At 36.4% G+C, this 24,195-nt stretch overlaps 1 protein-coding gene across 1 annotated transcript in view; it reads left to right on the plus strand.

Moving 5' to 3' along the window:
• Nucleotides 1-3,667: 3,667 nt before the first annotated feature.
• Nucleotides 3,668-24,195, plus strand: part of UGT8 (UDP glycosyltransferase 8) — a 268,405-nt gene continuing 247,877 nt past the window's right edge. Inside the window, exon 1 of the mRNA XM_053703588.1 lies at nucleotides 3,668-4,012. The gene's annotated coding sequence lies outside the window, so the exon portion shown is untranslated. The remainder of the gene's footprint in view (nucleotides 4,013-24,195) is intronic.

Raw genomic sequence — 24,195 nt, forward strand, 5'->3', positions numbered from 1 at the left:
TAAACCTAATACTACCCCCCTGAAGATCTCCCTACCTTGAGCCGTGTTCACCCAGCCAGGAACCAATGGACCAAAAGAGGACATCCGGAGCGGCAGAAGTCTTCATCCTATCAGGGCAGAAGAGGATATCTGATTGAACTTGAATCTGATTGGCTGATTCAATCAGCCAATCAGATTTTTCCTACCTTAATTCCGATTGGCTGATAGAATCCTATCAGCCAATCGGAATTCGAGGGACGCCATCTTGGATGACGTCACTTAAAGGAACCATCATTCGTCGTCTAGTCATCGGGGAAGGAGGATGTTCCGCGCCGGAGGTCTTGAAGATGGAGCCGCTCCTCGTTGGATGGATGAAGATAGAAGATGCCGCTTGGATGAAGACTTCTGCCCCTCCGGATGTCCTCTTTTGGTCCATCGTTGCCCGGCTGGGTGAATACGGCTCAAGGAAGGGAGATCTTCAGGGGGGTAGTGTTAGGTTTATTTAAGGGGGGTTTAAGTTAGAGTAGGGGTATGTGGGTGGTGGGTTTTAATGTTGGGGGGGGTTGTATTTTTTTTTACAGGCAAAAGAGCTGTTGACTTTGGGGCATGCCCCGCAAAAAGCCCTTTTAAGGGTTGGTAAAAGAGCTGGTTACTTTTTAATTTAGAATAGGGTAGGGACCTTTATTATTTTGGGGGGCTTTTTTATTTTATTAGGGGGCTTAGAGTAGGTGTAATTAGTTTAAAATTCTTGTAATTTTTTTTATTTTTTGTAATTTAGTGTTTGTTATTTTTTGTAGTTTTATAGGTGGCGGTGGGGTCCGGGAGCGGCGGTTTAGGGGTTAAACAATTTATTTAGTTGCGGCGGGGTACGGGATAGGGGTTAATAAGTTTATGTAGGTGGCGGCGGTATAGGGGGGGCAGGATAGGGGTTAATAGGTATTATGTAGGTGGCGGGGGGGTCCGGAAGCGGCGGTTTAGGGGTTAATACATTTATTATAGTTGCGGCGGGGTCTAGGAGCGGCGGTTTATGGGTTAATAACTTTATTTAGTTGCGGGGGGCTCCGGGGGCGGTGGTATAGGGGGTAGAACAGTATAGTATAGTGTGGGTACTTAGTGACAGCTTATCAATAAAGCTGTAGAAAAGCCGAAGAGCAGCTAGATCGGATGAGTGATAACTATCACAGTCCGCTGCTCATTGCCCCATACTTGGTGCGCGGCTTTTTGACAGCTTTTTTGATAACTTTTGCGAACGTATTCAGGTGCGCGGCGGCGATGTGAGGTGAGCTTAGGCGAGCATATTGGTCAGGCGAATGCAAGAAAATTACGGAGCTTCATAACTAGAGGCCTTTGTCTGATGAAGGGGTGAGATCCCCAAAACGTCACATCACTCTGCTTTTTTCATTTTAAACTGCACATTTACATTTTCAAGAAAGAGCATGCCTTTTTTGGACTATATATATATATATATATATATATATATATATATATATATATATATATATATATATATATATATATATATATATATATATATATATATATATATATATATATATATATATATATATATATATATATATATATACTGTGTATATATATATATATATATATATATATACACACACATATTTAGACATGTGCATGTATGTATCTCTATGTTAAAGCCCTTTTGTTTGTAACATCTGAGACCACATATCTTTAAGCCCTATAACTTTTTAATGCAATTTAAAAAAAATATATTTTTATCAGACATTGTTAATATGAATATAACTGTACAGTAAATCTGATATGTTTCATATATTTTTTTTTTTTTGGTCTTGCATAACTTTTAACCAGCGATCTAAAGTTTTGCTAACCCAACAATCGTTAAATTTAATTGCGCTTAAAGGGATAGTCAACACCAGAATTTTTGTTGTTTAAAAAGAAAGATAATCCCTTTATTACCCATTCCCCAGTTTTGCATAACCAACACAGTTATAATAATACATGTTTTACCTCTGTAATTACCTTGTATCTATGTTTCTGCTGACTGCCCCCTTATTTCAGTTCTTTTGACAGACTTGCATTTTAGTCAATCAGTGCTAACTTCTAGAACACTTCACGTGCATTAGCTGTCTTCAAGGTCTAACAAATTAGCATATGAACCTCCTAGGTTTAGCTTTCAACTAAAAATACCAAGAGAACAAAGCAAAATTTGTGATAAAATTTAAATTTAAAATTACATGCCCTATTTAAATCATGAAATTTTCTTTTGGACTTGACTGTCACTTTAAGCTAACGTGTTTACTTTCAACTTGTAATACACACTCTATTTCCATTGCGTGCAAAGAGCCGAGAAATATTGCTTACACTCTACAGTTTGTGTCCCACTCTTAATCTAGCCCTGGAAATCAAAATTAAACTTTTATGATTCAGATAGAGCTTAAAATTTTAAAAAGCTTACTAGTTGATTCCCTCCTGGTCTCTTTAGCGTTGTTCCATACGAGCATGCATATACAGTATATTCTGCATTCTATGGTAGTAGTATTTGCAACAATGATTGTAACATTGTTTTTTCATATACTGCTTATATGTGCTTACATCCATTGTTCTCATACTCTTTGTAAAGTTAAATTTGTATGACCATGTCCCTTTAAGAAGAGGCATTTAGGTTGCCAAACAGTAAAATTTGTGGCAGGAGGAAATCACTTACTTATTAATATTTAAAAATAGGGATGATTTTAGGAACATTTCGTTTATTTAATTATTTTAATTTACTTGAAATGTAAAAAGTTTTTTTTTTTCTTCATACAGGTATTACCACCACAAATTTTTTCAAGAAAATAAAATATAAGCTGTAAATAAAAAGTGTAACTAAAATACATTTTAATTAAAGATGCCCTTATACTCTCTGTTGGTACAGTCTGAAAATTGTGTTATTAAATTGCTAGTCTATTGTATAGCGGGAAGTGCTTGTAAAATAAATCATTTAATAGTTTGTGCTGTTATTTTTCTTTTTTCTTAATAAGGGACATCTCTCTCTGCTGGTACCTTAAAGCTTGTTAGGGAACCTTGCTGCATAAAGTACTCATCGATCTTTTATTTTTCTAAATAACATCTGACCAAGATTTATATATATATATATATATATATATATATATATACATACTTTATATATACATACAGGACATACTTGAAAATGAGAGAAATCGCAATGTATCCTTCCTGGTAAAATATTTTATAAATAAATAAATATAAATAAATATACACACACACATATATATATATATATATATATATATATATATATATATATATATATATATATATATAGATAGATAGATAGATAGATAGATAGATAGATAGATAGATAGATAGATAGATAGATATTATATTTCATATATATATATTTCACGTATATATTATCTAATCATATAGCATAAAAATTCAGCAAGCAGCAAACTAAACTGTTCTGTGCAGCTGTAAAATATTGCAAAGCTTTGAAAGTGTGCAACAGGTTGTATGCAATTTAGGATATACATGCACGGCAGAACAGGGCTGAAATGGGGAGGAGTCTGGACTGAAAAACAGACTGAAGTCAAAAAGGGCATAGAAACTGACACCCTCCTGGGGAAAAAAGAGTGAATGGGAACAGATCAGGGAGGAGAGAGATCCCACAGCATCTCACCCAGTGTCAGGAAACAGAAGAGATAACAGGACATACTGGTTGGTGTCAAAGACAACGCAATAAGCTAATAGGGACAAAGTCCCAATCATAGACACTGTATCCAACAGGTACAATTCTTTCCAGTGTCAGCAATATTGAGAAAGGTGATTATTCTACATTCTAGTGAACTAAAGCATATGAAGAAGTGCTCTCTTTGTTAAATTTTTACCTCAAAAAGAAGAAAGTGGCACACAGCTTTATCAGGTGTACCCTACAAGGATATTTCCATGCCACTCTTATGTACTGGCCACTGATTCACATCTTAAATTACTGGATGTCATCTTGATTTAAAAACATATGTGAAAGGAAAGACCAAAAGAAAACCAGGTGAGTAAAGTGTGTTCTCTCAGTCTTATTTAAATCAAACAGCACAATTATTCATTACCTAATTAATAGTCACATAAGCCTATGCTGGAAGGCAGTCGGTGATCTTAATTATCATCAGTCCACATGGTACACCAAGATGACATAAAGTATTCTTCTTTATCCTTAACATTATTATTGTAATTGGAAAATAATACTTTATAGTAAATATGAAGTAATTATGAAAATACCTTTATGTCATATATATATATATATATATATATATATATATATATATATATATATATATATATATATATATATATATATATATAGGTTTAACTTTAAGTCCTTAACTTGTATATCTTGAAATTAATGTATGCTTATTTTATTTAGCACTGTGTATAATGTAAACATTTTGTATACAGCATTTTGCATCTATGTAATTCTTTCACTGTATTTTTACTCTAGTAGTATGCATGCAACTCTCAGTAGAAGACAGTGCATATTCAGAGTTAAATTAATTTGGCATAATGATGGATGTAATCACTGGGAGATTGTGGATAATGTTGGTATATCCAATAAACACAAATATGCACAGCAAAAAAAAAGTGTTATAAGAAGTACTGTGTGTATTAAAAAATATAGAGAATATTAAAATTTGCTTTACTATTATCATAGCATTCATATATGAAAGGATCTTAACATAATATAAGTGTCTTCTGGGAATATTAGTTGCCTGTTGTACTTAATGCATATGCACTTGCTCAAATTTTTTTTTTCTTTTTTTCAATATAATATAAACTGGGGTATCAGTATAATATGATATTTTGAGCAGTTACTACCTCCTGCCGCATACAAAAGCACAAATATTTTTTTAAGCCCTGGTTAGAAAAACCATCCTGTTTTTTTTGGGGTTTTTTTACTAAATGTTGGATGTATTGATGTTCATATTGCAGATAAAAACAAGTGTATGAAAATTACATTTGTGTGTACTATTTATGTGTGTGTACGTGTGGTAAACACACAGACACACACACACACACACACACACACACACACACACACACACACACACATATATATTATTATTATTATTATTATTTTTACACCTGTAGCTTCAATTTAAACCATTGATTAAATGCACATGGAATATCTTATCTTGTTGTGTAGCATTCTCACAGTGCAGTAAAAATCCATGACGTTGCAGCTAGCAGTATCTCTGAACTGTATGCTCCAATCTGATTATGTATTGTGGAATTACTAGTGGGATGCCAGATCTGCCTTTTGCACTTGCACATGGTGTCATGCAGGTAGAGCCCTGGCCTCACCTAATTCCTCTGTAGCTTTGCCACTGCTGAATCAGGGCCCAGTATGTTACCTAGAGGAGCCCCATTATTCTCTTTGAGACTTATGAGCCTCCTGTGCCCCTTCTGGTTATATATCTATTTATTCCTTTGTGCATTAGCACTTGCACCACTGTTGGGACAACTGCCAGAGTGTACTGTTATTTTAATAATATAACTCTCCAAAATTAGACACTGGTCCTAGCATCAGTACTTACCTTTATTATGTGACATTAAGGTTTGATAAAAGGACGGGTGCCCCGGGAATCATTACAAAATAAAGATAAGCACAAATTATAAAATCAGAGTCACTCATTTTGTGAGAGTAGTATAAAGGATTAAAGGACCACTGAAAGTTCAATATATTGCATCTTTTTTTTTAAAAAAAACCTTTATAAACATATTTGTCATAGGATGTCTTTATGAATTTCCTACCTGATCGCTGCAATTCTATTTCTAAAAAAGTAATGTTTCTGAACCCACTCCGTGGGTAGCAGACGTTCCTAGCCAAACCGATGTGCAAACCGCAGTTTGAAGACGGCTGCCGAATTTCGAATAACGCATGCGCGAGATTGCGCAACGTCATCCACAACGTCACTCCCTTCCAGACCTGCTCCGACACAGAGCATTATTCCCTATGATGTGCTAGAAATTGCAGCGTCATTAAGACACAATGCGCAAGCGCTATTTGGCCCGTTTGTGTGCGCATGCGATTGTGTACAAATTAGTATTATAATAACATGCAAAAGCGGTGGAAACAATTGGTTGATTGTTATATACACATAGGGGCTAAAATAGTGGGCTGGATTAGATGATGTTATAGACGAAAAATTAAAAACGATTTACAAGTTAATGAGGTTTCATTTGGAAAGAGTTTGAGGTAGGTAATTTTAATTTCATAAATGTAATTTAAAATATGTGTTTTAATCAAACAAAAAACGGTAAAAGTTTGTAATCCTTTAAAGGTTCTGCTAGCTATGTTGAACTTGATGCTCTAAGGTTTGCACATTAAGGGCTAGATTACAAGTGGATCGCTAAATTGTCGGGCAAATTACAAGTGGCTGGTTACTGCTACCGCAAGCTCGTGCTACCAATTAGCACTCAGAAAATTTACCAGAGATCAGATCTCTGGTTAATTTTCTAAAAGTGCCCAAAATGCCTTCAAAATATAGGGCATTATAGTTTTTAATAAAAAATAGAATTTTTTAAAATTAAAAACAAATGCACTAGGCAGTTTTTGGGGTCTAAAGTAGGTGGGAGCAGGGTGTTAGAAAAAAAACGGCACTGAAAAGTGCCTTTACATTGTGGTCAATGGGAACTATGTGCTTTCAGTAAATATATATGTATATGATTATTTATATATATATATATATATATATATATATATATATATATATATATATATATATATATATATATGTGTGTGTGTTAATATGTTTATATACATATATTAACAAATAAATATATATGTATATATTCATTTACATATATATTTAAAAATATGCTACCATCGCTGTGCTACTTACCCCTTCACTGCGCGAGGTTCTGATGTTGTCTCTGGAGCCTATGGAAGCAGGCTCTGGTGAGCACAATGCTTTCCAGCAATGCGAATGCGAGATTGTTTGCATTGCAGTTAACTTGTACATTAGCGTGTGCTGGTATTACACAGTGAAGCCCTATTATCGCTTTCATGAAAGCAATATATAGGGCTCCACTTGTAATCTGGCCCATACAGCATGAAAACATTTAGCTAATATTCTTTTTATTTTAGCAGGATTGGATGTTTACGGTCCAAATTTTCAAGGGATTTAAAGAGATATTAAATAGTGCTCCTTTAGTAAAACAAATATTTAAATCAAAGTAAACCTAAAAATAAACAGATTGTGTAAAAAACAGCAAAAAACGTAATAGTTTTCTTGCAAAATGACTAATTAGAAATTCTCACTGTAGCCAGTGCCGTTGGGGGAAATAAGAGAGCTGACATGTTGGTAACATAAGTTGCATTGTGCCTCTTCCAGATATCCCAACTCTCCCGGAAGTTCCGGGAGTCTCCCGCATTGAAATAGCGGCTCCCTGACACCTGCAAAGTAAACATAAGATCCCGGAAAGAGCAGAGCCAGAGAAAATCAAATTTGTGCCTGCACTTTTCATTTCTACCTGTTGGTGTCGCTGTTCCGTTATAGCTCAATGTAAATAGTTACTGCGTTCCTCTATGGACTTTTCTCCCCCTTCCTGATCCTGAACTCTAGACCTAGTGCAGTGTGAGACAGCAGCAGACCTGTTATATATAGAGGTGAGATGTGCAGACTCCCATACTCTCTATTTTGTGCAGACTCCCATACACTCTATATTGTGCAGACTCCAAACTATGCACTATATTGTGCAGACTCCCATACACTCTATATTGTGCAGATTCCCATACTCTCTTTATTGTGCAGACTCCCTTCCATACATTCTATATTGTGTAGATTTCCATAATCTCTATATTGTGCAGATTTCCATACTCTCTATATTGTGCAGATTCCCATACTCTCTATATTGTGCAGATTCCCATACTCTCTATATTGTGCAGATTTCCATACTCTATATTGTGCAGATTCCCATACTCTCTATATTGTGCAGATTCCCATACTCTCTATATTGTGCAGATTTCCATACTCTATATTGTGCAGATTCCCATACTCTCTTTATTGTGCAGACTCCCATACTCTCTACATTGTGCAGACTCCCAAACGTTATATTGTGCAGATTCCCATACTCTCTATATTATGCAGACTCTAATACTCTCTATATTGTGCAGATTCCCATACTCTCTATATTGTGCAGATTCCCATGCTCTCTATATTGTGCAGATTCCCATACTCTCTATATTGTGCAGATTTCCATACTCTCAATATTGCGCAGACTCCCATACTCTCTATATTGTGCAGATTCCCATACTCTCTATATTGTGCAGATTCCTATATTCTCTATATTTTGCAGATTACCATACTCTCTATATTGAACAGACTCCCATACTCTCTATATTGTGAAGACTCCCATACTCTCTATATTGGGCAGACTCCCAAACTTTATATTGTGCAGATTCCTATACTCTCTATATTGTGCATACTCCCATACTCTCTATATTGTGCAGACTCTAATACTCTCTATATTGTGCAGACTCCCATACTGTCTATATTGTACAGACTCCCATAATCTCTATATTGTACAGACTCCTATACTCTCTCTATTGTGCAGACTCTCAAAATGTATATTGTACAGATTCCCATACTCTCTATATTGTGCAGACTCCCATACTCTTTATATTGTGCAGACTCCCAAACTTTATATTGTGCAGATTCCCATACTTTATATTGTGCAGATTCCCATACTCTCTATATTGTGCAGATTCCTATACTCTCTATATTCTGCAGACTCCCATAATCTCTATATTGTACAGACTCCCATAATCTATATCTTCAATATAGAGTTTATGGGAGTCTGTACAATATATTTATACATGCTAGGTTCATCTTTTATTTTATTTTCTTCTTCTCACTTTTTGTGATAACATTTTCAACTATTTCATAATCAGAGCACTTAGGAATTCTATTGGGATAGGTTGGGGCACGGGGGGGGGGGGTGCGGTTTTCGGGGGGGGGCACCTCCCTGAAATTAGTTTTTGCAGGTTGGGATGTCTGCTCTTCTGATCATGGGCAAATCTGACTCCATGTTTATGTAATATTCCCTGGTAGTGCATCGCTACTAGGTTAAAAGAAAACAAAGCAAATTTGTTGATTAAAGTGAATTGGAAAGTTGTTAAAATTGCATGCTTTATCTAAACCATGAAAGCTTAAAGGGACAGTACACTGTAAAATTGTTTTTCCATTAATGTATTTTAAATGAATTGTTATACCACCTGCAGAGTATAAAATATTTGAGAAATTAAATTTTCGGGTTTCTTTGTGTATATGAAGTAGCTGGTTTTGTGCTTTGAAACCACAGCCTATTACAATGGGTTGAACTTAAGGTAATATCAGATCTCATTATGTTATAACTTATCTTATAATTGTCCGGAACACCATAGCTCAAAACAAAGAGAGAACAATGGAAAATGATCATTTTATTACTTAACTATCCTGCATCCTACTGAGAGTGTAACTTCTTCTGCTGACGGTGTTTACTTAGGCATGTCAATAGCATATACTCCAGTATCAAAACTTTCAGTATAGTTTGGGAAACCACAAGCTAAATCAGCTATTTCAAATGCTGAAATATGAGTAAAGGAGCTACTTGCAACCAATTTAATACACTCTAGCAGGTAAAAAGGATTATTGGGAATAATTTAAAGGGGAAAATGTTTTTGGGTGAACTGTACCTTTAATTTTGAGTTTGCTGTCTTTAATGTTGCATTGAGTATAGAAATACAAAATTCAATTTACAGTTAGTAGTGAAAAATATTAAATAAGTAAAAAATATTCACAACCTTGTTTATTGCAGTGATGTTTCGGGAATCTCCTCTTCCTCAGACATACTTTTTGAGCCCTTTTCAGTCAAACACCTTGTCATAAACCACATCACTTTTTAACCCTTTTAAAAAAGTTTTTAATATAAATGTTATATTTTTTTTTAGTAAAAATGTATTTATCTGAGAGTAATTTGTTTTACATGTGTTTGGTATAACTTTTTTGAACCCTTACATTTTACTTGAAGTCTCAGGTCTTGTTAATTCTTTAAACGCTATTTGGCCTTTTGCTCAAGCGCAACCCATAACTTTCTACCTGCTGCAATATGAGCGCCATTTAGTGCGGTCATGATATCCTTCGAAAGTAATGGGTGCTCTAGAGCAATGTTGGCTGTGCTAAACCTTCTCTGGTAAATCAGTTTTACCAGGGCTTGTAATATCAATGTGTGTGCTTATTTTAACGCGGTCTAGAGCATACAATATTAAACAACGTTCTAATTATATTATCAACTTTTCTTTTTTTTTGTTGGATCAATTTGTTGTAAACCAGGAAGGCAAGCTCAGGAGTGTGCACGTGTCTGCAGCACTATATGACAACAGTTTTGCAAGAATGTTATACATTAGCAAGAGCACTAGATGGCAGCACTTTTTTTGCCATGAGTGCTCCAGACATCTGCCTGCTACTTATCTAGATATCTCTTCAACAAAGAATAACATGTGAATGAAACAAATTTGAGAATAGAACTAAATTGGAAACTTTTTTTTTCTTTTTTTTTAAATTATATGCTCTGTTTGAATCATGAAAGAAAATGTTGGGTTCCATGTCCCTTAATAATAGTTTTTGAGCCCATTTCAATATTTTCAATGTAAACAAACCCATAGTTAGCAAGGGCAAAGGTGCATAACATGCTGAAACTAATTTGATCAGCTTATTTGTACTTTAAAATGTCCCAGAATCGCATAACGCATATCTTGTAGAGTTCTACTCATAAAACCTCTAACTTTGTCCCTCCTTATTCAGTCTGAACTATCCCCTTTTCACAGTTATGTATCTTTAACTGTAATGTGCATGTATTTCTATTTTAAGAAGAAGCACATTTGCAGTGTACAATAAGAAAAACTTTAATTGTGAAAACTTCTATTGTTTCAGTGGCATACAAATATCTGGTGATCATGCTCAGTGCAGCCTTATTTAAATTGTGTTTTTGCCATGTCAGTAACACTGTATTTGCCATACTGATAGCGCTATTCAAATCAAAGGGACTTAGCAATACACTCTTGAGTTGTTTACAATTGTGTGAGTATTTTTTACAGCCATTTACAGATTTAACCTATAATTACATTTATTATTAAGGGGGTTTGTTTTTGCAACTAATATATTTGCATTGCTCTTTTCTTGAGTAACCATTTTGTGATCTGTTATGAATATGTCTAGACTCATAAAGGGATAAAAACCCCAGACATTTTCTTTTGTGGTTCAGACAGAGCATACAATTTTTAAACAGTTTCGAATTTACTTTTATTATAAAATTTGATTCCTTCCTATGATATTCTGTGTTGAAGAGATACCTAGGTAAGTAAATTAGAAAGTTGTTTAAAATTGCATGCTCTATCTGATTCATGAAAGAAATAATTTTGGTTTCATGTCCCTTAACGTTCTAAAGATGTTATTACAAAATGTTGTTTTTTTCCATATATGTAATGTACCCTTGTATAGTGCTGATTAAAGGGACAGTCTACCTTAGAATTGTTATTGTTTTAAAAGATAAATAATCCCTTTATTACCCATTCCCCAGTTTTGCATATCCAACACAGTTATATTAATATACTTTTTACCTCTGTGATTATCTTGTATCTAGAAACCTTCTTCCAGACCCCTGATCACATGACTGTGACTGTTTATTATCTATTGTCTTGCATGTAGCATTGTTTTGTGCTAAATCTTAAATAACCCCCTGTGCCTGAACACAGTGTTATTTTTTTTTTTTTTTATATATATGTTCATTTTTATTGAAAATAATACTGATCATACATTACAACAATATAAACATATACAAAATATCTTTGTCAAACAATGTAAATAAAAGTATAACAATGCATTTCAGCTGTATAGCGTGATTTTGTAAGTCTGAGAGTTCATTGCTATGATTAAGAGTGTCCTTTATCATTTAAACAGCAGTAACCGTATTGTATTCATTGCTTGTAGTAGCATGAAGCAAAGGCTGCTTATTGTAACCCACTGAAGTTCCTTGTTTAAATGAATAAATTTGTGAATTGACATTGCATGACTATACAGGTCTGATCCATAGAGAATATAATGTACATAACAATTTGAGAAATTTATGTATATATAAAAAAAATAAAAACAACATTAACAAAAAACAGGATTGAAACAAAAACAAAAAATCTTTCTTCCAGGGTGTATCCACAGTAAAGAGCATAAATACCTAACGTTTCTATCATTCTAATCAAGAAAGTCGCCTTACAAGTATCATAAAGTATATCTACCTCCCTGCAGATATCAAATGATATACCCATTTATCCATTGTTGCTGTGTTTATACTGTTCCCATAGAAATACTATGTTATGATATAGATTTAAATTGCCCTGGGATAGGTAAAAATATCTCTCCAGTGCAATAACATGATCTACCTGTTGTCTCCATTTGTCTAAACTGGGGACCACTGATGACTTCCAAAAATTTGGGATCAATTTCTTAGCTACATTAAACATAATCTGAGTAATGCAGCGTCTTATCTTGCATTGGATACCGGAAAGGTCGTTAAACAAAGGAATCATGGGATCGAAAGCTAGAGTTATACCTGTGTCTTAACCGCTTCAAAAATATGCTTCCAAAAGGGGTAAAGACGTGGGCAGTCCCACCATATATGTGATAGAGTCCCAATCTGGCCACACCCCCGCCAACATTTGTCACTTGCTCTTGGGAACATATACTTTAGTCTGTGTGGCGTAAGATACCACCTTGTTAGAATCTTTATATTCGTCTCTAGGTAATGTGCCGAGCGCGCAGAACCTGCTGTAAATCTAGCCCATTTTTTCCACTGTTGTGTACTAATTTGTATCTCTAGATCATCCTCCCACTTCCTTATATATTTTGGTTTGTCTGGTAGTTCTAACGACAAAATGAGTTGGTATATTGAAGACATAATACCCCTTTTTGTTGTTTTACCTTTTAAGCATAGGTCTTCAAAAGGTGTAAGATTTCGTATAAAATTATTTCTGTCTCTATGTATTAAGATGTAATGTCTGGCCTGATGTAGGTTCAACCAATTCGAGAAACTATCAAATCCTCTGTCCAACAGCGTTTGTTTATCACTAATCTTCCCATCCTCCATCATTGCATAGATGGGGACTAAGTCATGAAACTCATTCACTTCCCCATCTATAAGATTATTCTGGGGCCAATTTGCGCCAATCTCTCTGTTATCTGACAATGTAGTGAGGGGTGAGTATGTTGTGGATAATCTGGGGAACTTGTTTCTAAGGCTCTTTATGGTGTTCCAAGTTTCACTAATAATGGTATAGGGTTTGCTTTCCAGAATTATGCTTGGGTGTAAGGGTGTCCAGCATAGCCCCCCCATGTGCGTGGTTTTCAGTAACTGTGATTCTAGGGTTGTTACCTTTTTAAAAGCATGCTTGCCCTGTCCAACCCAATCCACTACCCTGCATAGGGATATAGCAAGTTTATACCAATTCAAATTGGGTACACCTAGGCCTCCATCTACTTTGGGTGTGTAGATAGTGGCTTGTGATAGTCTGGGTTTTTTCCCTTGCCATACTTAAGTATTTAATATCCTCTGTAACTTCCGGATATATGTAGATACCCCAGTTATGGGGAGGGCTTGCATTATATACAATGCCTTGGGCAGGAGTGTCATCTTCGTTGCCGCTATCCTTCCTAGCCATGATATATTATTTTTAGGCATCCATTTGGAGGTTAAAGATTGAAACTCCTCTAGTAGTTTCCCATAGTTTAAGCTCCTTAATTTTTCGCTGTTAGAGGTTAGGTATACCCCAAGATATTTTAGGGCTTTAGTATTAATTTTAAAGGGACATTTAGCCTTGATCTCCCCTATTGTGGAAGGTGGGATATGGATTGGGTACAGTTCTGATTTAGTGGGATTGACTAGAAAATTTGATACTGCACTGTATACCTGAAGTTCATTCTGGACATGATATAGGGATTCGACTGGATTTGATAGTGTCATTAGAACGTCATCAGCAAACATAGCCAATTTGTGTGACTTACCCGCAACCTCTATGCCTTTAATATTGGGGTTGTTTCGCAAACTAACTGCAAGTGGCTCTAGTGCCATAACAAATAATAAGGGGGACAGAGGGCAGCCCTGTCTTGATCCATTACGAATTACAAATTCTTCAGATAGATGGCCATTCACTCTAATACGGGCGGTGGGGTTAGAATACAAAGCAAATACTAGGGAAATAAATTTGGAGGGTAGGCCGAATTTGATCAGTGTAGCGTGTAGGAATGTCCAATCTAGTCTATCGAAAGCTTTTTCAGCATCTGTCGATAGTAACACAGCTGGGGTCTTTGTATCTTTGATATAATCTATAAGGGTGACGACTTTACTTGTATTATCCCTTGCTTCCCTATTCTGGACAAAACCCACTTGATCCCCATCCAACAATGCCGGCAGTAACTTATTTAATCTTTCTGCTAAGATTTTTGCATAGATTTTTAGGTCTACATTTAGTAAAGATATTGGCCTAAAATTTGCTGGCGTGGAAGCTGGTTTTCCAGGTTTCGGAAGAACCGTTATATGTGCCTGGAGCATAGTATCCGGGAATGTGTGTTCACTGGCTATGTATGAGAACAAATTAGCTAGCTGTGGGCTCAATAAAGTTTTAAATGTTTTGTAATATAAGGCTGTAAAGCCATCTGGGCCGGGTGCCTTATTGGGTTTAATATCTATTATAGCTGTCATGATTTCTTCTACTGATATAGGTGCCTCTAATGCAGATGCCTCTTCATTAGAAATGTGAGGAAGTTCTATATTGTGTAGATATTTATCGCATGCTTCTTTATGCGCTTTAAATGATCTATCAGGGTAGATGTTATATAGTCTATGGTAGAAGTTGTGAAATAGTTTCGCAATACCCACTGTGTCTTCTACCTTTTTGCCTGTATGTGAATGTAATGCATGAATGTAAGATTTTAACTGCTGTTTTTTAAGGGCTCTTGCCAAAAGTCTCCCAGGTTTGTTACCCTCTCCATAGAACTTCTGTTTTAGAAACAGTTGTTTTCGTTGTGTTTCTATAAGTAGTAATTTATTCAAATTGTTCCTTTTTTCGGTAAGTAGTTGTTGGTATTGAGTATTTACCGGGTTCATCTTGACTAGATAATCTAATTCTGAGACTTCCCTAGCCATGTTAGAATAGGCCTTCCTATTTTCTCTCTGTTTAATTGCCCTAGATTTTATAAATTCGCCTCTCATATAAGCCTTATGGGCTTCCCAGAGCATGCCTGGCGTCGTGTCGTTAGTATTATTTATATCAAAGTACGTCTTTATATGCTTTGTGTAGTTTTCTAAATTAGCCGAATCCAATAATAAAGCATCTTCTAATTTCCAGCTAAATGATCTAATGGGCATAGAGGGCCATCGTAATGTGCATTCCACCATGGAATGATCTGACCAAGTAGTATGCTTTATGTTGCATTGGGTGATGTAATAAAGAGCGCTATGGTCAACCAGCAGATAATCTATTCTCGAATGGACGTTATGTGGGTGAGAGAAGAAAGTAAAGTCCTTTTTATCTGGGTGCAGGTACCTCCAAGCGTCATGTAGGGCTAACAACTTAAAATTTTTCCAAAGAGATTTGAGGGTTTTCTGGGGGACATTGGATTTGGCACTGGAGCAGTCCACCTCAGGGACTAGTGGGGCATTTAAATCCCCCCCTACAATAAGTGGGCCTTTTAGTATTTCCAGAATTTTTGTACTGACTTTGTTCATGAAACCCTCTTGGTGCCTATTGGGGGCATACAGGTTGACTATTGTGACAGGTTTTCCATATAACAACCCCATGACACCCAGATATCTACCTTCATTATCCTTACTAATCTGCAATGCTTTAAATGGAATAGATTTGTGTAATAGGATGCTTACTCCATTAGTTTTTTTTTTTAAATTAGTGCTATGGAAATGTTGTGTGTATTGTGATGAGAGATATTTTGGAATTCTGCCTGCCTTAAAATGTGTTTCTTGTAATAGTACAATCTGTCCTCCCCGTTTATAAATATCACGTAGTGCCATGGCCCTCTTGTTTGGGCAGTTGAAACCCTGGACATTTTGGGTGACTATGCGGAGTTGTGGATCACCAGTACCCTTCAACATTAGGATTGGAGATGGGATTTTCCCCTCTATTCATTAGGTATGACATGAAATGTATAGGTTTGTGGATACACCCCTGGAGTAACAAAAATAAAAACCTTAAACCAAAAACATTGCAATTGCATAGAAGCATAAAGCTTCAAAGTAGTGAGGGAGAACATACTTTGGAGCTACAAATAACATTGAAACTTAAATTAAATTACATCCTGTTGCGTTATCAACATATTAACAAAAAAAAAGATAAAGAAAGAAGAAGAGAAACGGGGAAAAGACATTATCATAAACACATTTCTCTTAAAAAATACAAGAAAAGAGAGCAATGTTTAGCCCTCGCTTGATCTGTTAATTACCACATGGTGAGTATACTCACCCTCCTTTCGCATCTGACTGGGGGATATGTCACCCCAGGGATTACTCACATGGTTCTTGCAGAAAACAACCTGAAAAGAGAGGGGAGAAAGACAAAAAGAGAACCCTATAGTCACTTTCAAATAACTTCTCTTGAGGTAGATTCTTTGGGTAACAGCTTAGAGAGTTTATCGTTCTTTTTCACAGGAACCTTCCTCCACTCCGGTCTTTGTGGTAGAGGTGTATCCCCTTGTAGTGGTCTATCCGGCCGAGATCTGTTGATATCAGTCTGCAGAGGGAGTTCTAGATGTAACTCTTTACACATTGAAGGTATATCATCTGGATTGTCACATACAAGGCGCCTGCCTTTCCATTGGATCTGTAGGTTGAAGGGGTGACCCCATCTATATGGGATATTCTGCTTGCGGAGTGCATTCGTCAACGGTCTCATTTCTCTCCTCTTTTGGAGTGTTCTTGAGGACAAGTCTTCAAATAATTGCAAATCTGTGCTTTAAATTTAATCGGGTGCTTCATTCTGGCCTTTTTCATTAAAGTTTCTTTAATTGGATAGCTTGATATTTTCACAATCACATCTCGTGGAGGTTGGTTCTCAGCAGGTCTTGCTCTTAGTGCCCTGTGTATTCTGTCTAAGGCATATGAGGAATCATCCCCTGTATCAGTTAAATAAGCGAATAGGCTTTGCACATAAGGTTCAAGTTCTTGAGGGGAGACCTCCTCAGGGATTCCTCTCATCCTGATATTTTGCCTGCGGCTTCTATTCTCCAAGTCGTCTATTTTATTTTCTAATTGGAGGATTGTGTTGTCTTGCTGGGAGAATTTATTTGAAAAGTTGGAGATTACTGTGTTGTGTGCTTCTGTTGTTTCCTCCAATTTTACTACTCTTTCCCCCACTTCTGTGAGGTCTTTCTTGATGTCTGCGATTTCTTCGCGTATACACTCTCTGACTTGCTGTATTAAAGAAGAAAAGTCCTTTTTTGAAGGTAAAGAATCCAGCAGTGCTTTAGGGATTGTCACTGCCTGTTGCATATCCTCTTGTTCTGAGTCTGAAGTTGTTGAATCTTGCCTTGCTCTGGGTTCTATATCCAGTTCAGTATGTGCTTGTGAAGAATCAAGGCTTTTGAAAAATGTATTCACTGATGGCGTTGTATTATTTTTTTTCTTCCTAACTGGATTCTCTCCCTTGTTACCCTATTTTGGGGACATAGTTGCTATTATCTTCAGTATTCAAACTAATAAGCTCGCAGAGAATATTTGGGCCTAACACACAGAATTGTCCTAGGCACAGTTCAAAATCTGTAGTAAATATTTAAGCAGGGTCTCACAGTAAAATGCACCGCTATGTTGCGTGGCTGCTATGCGGCTCTGTTTTGTTTAGGGTGCTTTCCAAAAATCTTGTGGTGCGACCGTCTCTATATCCCAAAAGATCTATCAACTGTATGTGAAGGCCTGTTAATTAAGGCATCAGTAATCCCTGCTTCTCAAGTGTATTAATTCACTTTACACTTAATTAGCCGAGGCTCCTCTCTCCATTCAGTTACTGCATGTGTGGGTATATGCCGCGTGGCTATTGTGAAGGGCCATATTGTTTATAAGAATGTTCTGGGTTATCTTTCCCGGCCACTAAAGATCCATCTGTGGCTATAACTTGAGAGTAGTGTTCCTGTCCCTTCTCCCGTCTATGTGTTATCAAAATCAAACTGTCTCATGTGTGGGATTACTCACGATCTCCGAGGCCATGCTCTGTCTCCTCTGCTCCGGAGCGGCATCTCTGATGGCTTACACAAGCTGTTAGCGGTCTGTTCCAGAGAGGTCTGGCACCCCTGTATCACCTCTATCCGATAGGGTCATAAGGATTAATCGCCCTCGTGCTGTCTCTGATTTAGTGATGGCGGCCGCCGCCTGTTGTTCCGTGGCGTTGTTGTAAATGGAGCCGAGTGAGATGTGGGATCGGAGGTCAAATGTCGCCAGTCTTAGTGTCTGCCCACACTGAGACGATGTTTTGAGCTGTTTGTCTTTACTTAGGCAGCAAGAATCATGAAAGTAGCTCCCTTGCACTAGCGGAGCTCACACAAGTGCAGCCATCTCGTTTGAGCGCTGGCTCCGCCCCCTGAACACAGTGTTATTTATATGGCCCACGTGTACTTTCTGTCTCTTTGTGTTGAAAAGAGATTTAAAAAGCCTGTGATAAGAGGCAGCCCTCAAAGGCTTAGAAATTAGCATATGAGCCTACCTATGTTTAGTTTAAACTAAGAATACCAAGAGAAAAAAGCAAATTTGATGATAAAAGTAAATTGGGAAGTTGATTAAAATTAAAAGTCCTATCTGAATAATGAAAGTTTAATTAATACTAGACTGTCCCTTTAAAATGTGGTCACATTTTAAATATTAAGTAATAATACTAGTGAGCTTTAAGGCACCTAACATAGTAATACAGGTATAAAATGTGTTAATTAGTTCTTATTAAAATTACTTTTATGCTAAAAATATGTATTGAATTCCCTCTAGGTGTAGTTCCTGTTCTGCATAAACAAGCATTTACCTTCACCTGAAAGGACATTCCAGTGAAGGCTATTCTGAGGCTATTTAGCTTACCAAGTTAAAAAGGCTGTGCAGACATTTTTTAATTCTGAAATCAATACAGTGCCCTCTTGTATCATATATAACTTCTCATCTGTGCATATGCAGCTATGATTCTTTAAAAAAAAAACTGTAAGACCTATTTGGGTGCAAATGGGTTTAACACATGGCATAAGTCTGGCTCTGAAACCACAAGCTTTGCAACTCCCAAGCAGGAAACTGCAGGTAAGCCAATCAGAAATGGTTCTAGCACTTAATCACCAATGACCAGTGATTTGCTGCTCAGGAGAAGACATGATTGTGGCTCCCAAGCAGGATTTTACCTATATGTTTAAACCCTTTGCAGCAGTTGAACACAAAGGCCTAGATCAAAAATCGAGTGCAACTTATGCTACATTATTTTGCCCTTTGCCTTGTGCAAAAATGAACGCAGTATTGGGTATTAAAAGTTATTGGTTAAAATTAATTTTAACCAGAGTGATACATAATCCACCGGATACATAAATAGTGTGCCCTATACTTTCAATTGGAAACTGTGGTAGCACTAGGGTTGCCATATTGCCGCAATAAGGGATGACACTTATAAAAACTATCAAAAAATAGGAAAAGGAAATGGGAGAGTATAGAGGGGATATTAAGCACTCTTACACCTATCACTTGTAATAAGCTGTAAAATTACAGCATGAAATATCTGCTAGCGAATAATACATGTATATACTGGTATTAAAACCTATAATCTTTATTAAGGAATTTATTTAAAAATTAATGACTAAGGTGATAAACATCACCTATCATTACCCACACAGATATATTACCTAAAGGTACACCACAATTACTGCACTGCTGCTATCATGTCACCCCCCTGTATTCCTGGCCGATATCAGCAACAGTTAATGCAGCAAAAATAATTAAAGGTGGTATAAGTAAAAAAAGAAGTTTAAAAACAAGTTGAACTACACAAACATGTTTCAGCTGTTGCACAGCCTTTCTCAATGTGATTCAGCAAGTGAACTGACAAAAAAGTTTTTTGTCAGTTCACTTGCTGAATCACATTGAGAAAGGCTGTGCAACAGCTGAAACATGTTTGTGTAGTTCAACTTGTTTTTAAACTTCTTTTTTTACTTAACTTATACCACCTTTAATTATTTTTGCTGCATTAACTGTTGCCTCATGCTACCCCTGGTACCTGAAGCCGACGGTTCCTGATATCGGCCAGGAATACAGGGGGGTGACATGATAGCAGCAGTGCAGTAATTGTGGTGTACCTTTAGGTAATATATCTGTGTGGGTAATGATAGGTGATGTTTATCACCTTAGTCATTAATTTTTAAATAAATTCCTTAATAAAGATTATAGGTTTTAATACCAGTATATACATGTATTATTCGCTAGCAGATATTTCATGCTGTAATTTTACAGCTTATTACAAGTGATAGGTGTAAGAGTGCTTAATATCCCCTCTATACTCTCCCATTTCCTTTTCCTATTTTTTTATATTAATTTAAAGGGGCAGCACCGAGGTTATATACATTACCTCCTCTATCCTATCTTTACTCATTGATACTGTGCCTATATTTGACTTTAAAAACTACACATGTCAGGGGCTGTTTAAAGAAATGTTTGAATATTTTTGAATATAAGACCCCTGACATATGTATTTTTCATATATGTCCCCCTTAAAGCAGCAATATGGCAACCCTATATAGCACTCTGCGCTCATTCTGCAAGTCACTGCATTTGGATTTACCTCATGGAAGGAGTATAGCAAATAATTTTAGTGGAATTTTTGCTTAGCTTTATCTGTTATGGTTTTATTTCACGACTTGAGTAGATACTTGCTATTTGAGAAAAAAAAATGCACCTGTGTTATCCAACATGAATATTGTAGTGACCATTATTTTTACTACCTGCGTGTACACTTAAATATATTAACCATGTGCAACTAAATGTATTTTATCTAAAAAAAAACTATGAACTAATATAGAATCCGTACATTTCTATGTATTATTTTCTCCATTTGATCAATTGAGGAAACTAACCACTAGATTTAGAGTTCTGCGGCCAAAGAGGTGCGTTAGCTACGCATGCTTTTTTCCCCCCGCACCTTTTAAATACCGCTGGTATTTATAGTTCACAGAAGGGCTGCATTAGGCTCCAAAAAGGGAGTGTAGAGCATATTTACCGCCACTGCAACTCTAAATACCAGCGGTGCTTACGGACGCGGCCAGCTTCAAAAATGTGCTCGTGCACGATTCCCCCATAGGAAACAATGGGGCCGTTTGAGCTGAAAAAAAACCTAACACCTGCAAAAAAGCAGCGTCCAGCTCCTAACGCAGCCCCATTGTTTCCTATGGGGAAACACTCTCTAAGTCTGCACCTAACACCCTAACATGTACCCCGAGTCTAAACACCCCTAACCTTACACTTATTAACCCCTAACCTGCCGCTCCGTACACCGCCGCAACCTACGTTATCCCTATGTACCCCTAATCTTCTGCCCCTAACACCGCCGCCACCTACCTACAATTATTAACCATTAATCTGCCCACCGGACCTCACCGCTACTCTAATAAATGTATTAACCCCTAAAGCTAAGTCTAACCCTAACACTAACACCCCTCTTAAGTTAAATATAGTTTTTATCTAACGAAATAAATTAACTCTTATTAAATAAATTATTACTATTTAAAGCTAAATACTTACCTGTAAAATAAACCCTAATATAGCTACAATATAAATAATAATTATATTGTAGCTATTTTAGGATTCATATTTAATTTACAGGTAACTTTGTATTTATTTTAACCAGGTACAATAGCTATTAAATAGTTAATAACTATTTAATAGCTACCTAGTTAAAATAATTACAAAATTACCTGTAAAATAAATCCTATCCTAAGTTACAATTAAACCTAACACTACACTATCAATAAATTAATTACATACAAATACCTACAATTATCTACAAATAAACCTAACACTACACTATCAATAAATTAATTACATAAAATACCTACAAATAAATACAATTAAATAAACTAACTAAAGTACAAAAATTAAAAAAAGAACTAAGTTACAAAAAATAAAAAAATAATTTACAAACATTAGAAAAATATTACAACAATTTTAAGCTAATTACACCTACTCTAAGCCCCCTAATAAAATAACAAAGCCCCCCAAAATAAAAAAATGCCCTACCCTATTCTAAAATAAAAATAGAAAAGCTCTTTTACCTTACCAGCCCTTAAAAGGGCCTTTTGCGGGGCATGCCCCAAAGAATTCTGCTCTTTTGCCTGTAAAAAAAAACATACAATACCCCCCAACATTACAACTCACCACCCACATACTCCTAATCTAACCCAAACCCCCCTTAAATATACCTAACACTAAGCCCCTGAAGATCTTCCTACCTTGTTTTCACCATGCCAGGTATCACCGATCTGTCCAAAAGAGGCTCCGAAATCTTCATCCAAGCCCAAGCGGGGGCTGAAGAGGTCCATCATCGGGCTGAAGTCTTGATCCAAGCGGGCGCTGAAGAGGTCCATCATCGGGCTGAAGTCTTCTATCAAGCGGCATCTTCAATCTTCTTTCTTCCGGATCCATCTTCATCCCACCGACGCGGAACATCCATCCTGGCCGACGACTTCCCGACGAATGACGGTTCCTTTAAGGGACGTCATCCAAGATGGCATCCCTCGAATTCCGATTGGCTGATAGGATTCTATCAGCCAATCGGAATTAAGGTAGGAAAATTCTGATTGGCTGATGGAATCAGCCAATCAGATTCGAGTTCAATCCAATTGGCTGATTGGATCAGCCAATCAGATTGAGCTCACATTCTATTGGCTGTTCCAATCAGCCAATAGAATGTGCGCTCAATCTGATTGGCTGATTGGATCAGCCAATCGGATTGAACTTGAATCTGATTGGCTGATTCCATCAGCCAATCAGAATTTTCCTACCTTAATTCCGATTGGCTGATAGAATCCTATCAGCCAATTGGAATTCGAGGGACGCCATCTTGGATGACGTCCCTTAAAGGAACCGTCATTCATCGGGAAGTCGTCGGCCAGGATGGATGTTCCGCGTCAGCGGGATGAAGATGGATCCGGAAGAAAGAAGATTGAAGGTGCCGCTTGATAGAAGACTTCAGCCCAATGATGGACCTCTTCAGCGCCCGCTTGGATCAAGACTTCAGCCCGATGATGGACCTCTTCAGCGCCCGCTTGGATCAAGACTTCAGCCCGATGATGGACCTCTTCATCCCCCGCTTGAGCTTGGATGAAGATTTCAGAGCCTCTTTTGGACGGATCGGTGATACCCGGCGTGGTGAAGACAAGGTAGGAAGATCTTCAGGGGCTTAGTGTTAGGTTTATTTAAGGGGGGTTTGGGTTAGATTAGGGGTATGTGGGTGGTGGGTTGTAATGTTGGGGGGGTATTGTATGTTTTTTTTTTACAGGCGAAAGAGCAGAATTCTTTGGGGCATGCCCCGCAAAAGGCCCTTTTAAGGGCTGGTAAGGTAAAAGAGCTTTTGTATTTTTATTTTAGAATAGGGTAGGGAATTTTTTTATTTTGGGGGGTTTTGTTATTTTATTAGGGGGCTTAGAGTAGGTGTAATTAGCTTAAAAGTGTTGTAATATTTTTCTAATGTTTGTAAATTATTTTATATTTTTTTGTAGCTTAGTTCTTTTTTTATTTTTTTGTACTTTAGTTAGTTTATTTAATTGTATTTATTTGTAGGTATTTTATGTAATTAATTTATTGAAAGTGTAGTGTTAGGTTTAATTGTAGATAATTGTAGATATTTGTATGTAATTAATTTATTGATAGTGTAGTGTTAGGTTTAATTGTAACTTAGGATAGGATTTATTTTACAGGTAATTTTGTAATTATTTTAACTAGGTAGATATTAAATAGTTATTAACTATTTAATAGCTATTGTACCTGGTTAAAATAAATACAAAGTTACCTGTAAAATAAATATTAATCCTAAAATAGCTACAATATAATTATAATTTATATTGTAGCTATATTAGGGTTTATTTTACAGGTAAGTATTTAGCTTTAAATAGGAATAATTTATTTAATAAGAGTTAA

The sequence above is a fragment of the Bombina bombina genome, chromosome 2, assembly GCF_027579735.1.
Source record: "Bombina bombina isolate aBomBom1 chromosome 2, aBomBom1.pri, whole genome shotgun sequence".
Lineage (NCBI taxonomy): Eukaryota > Metazoa > Chordata > Amphibia > Anura > Bombinatoridae > Bombina > Bombina bombina.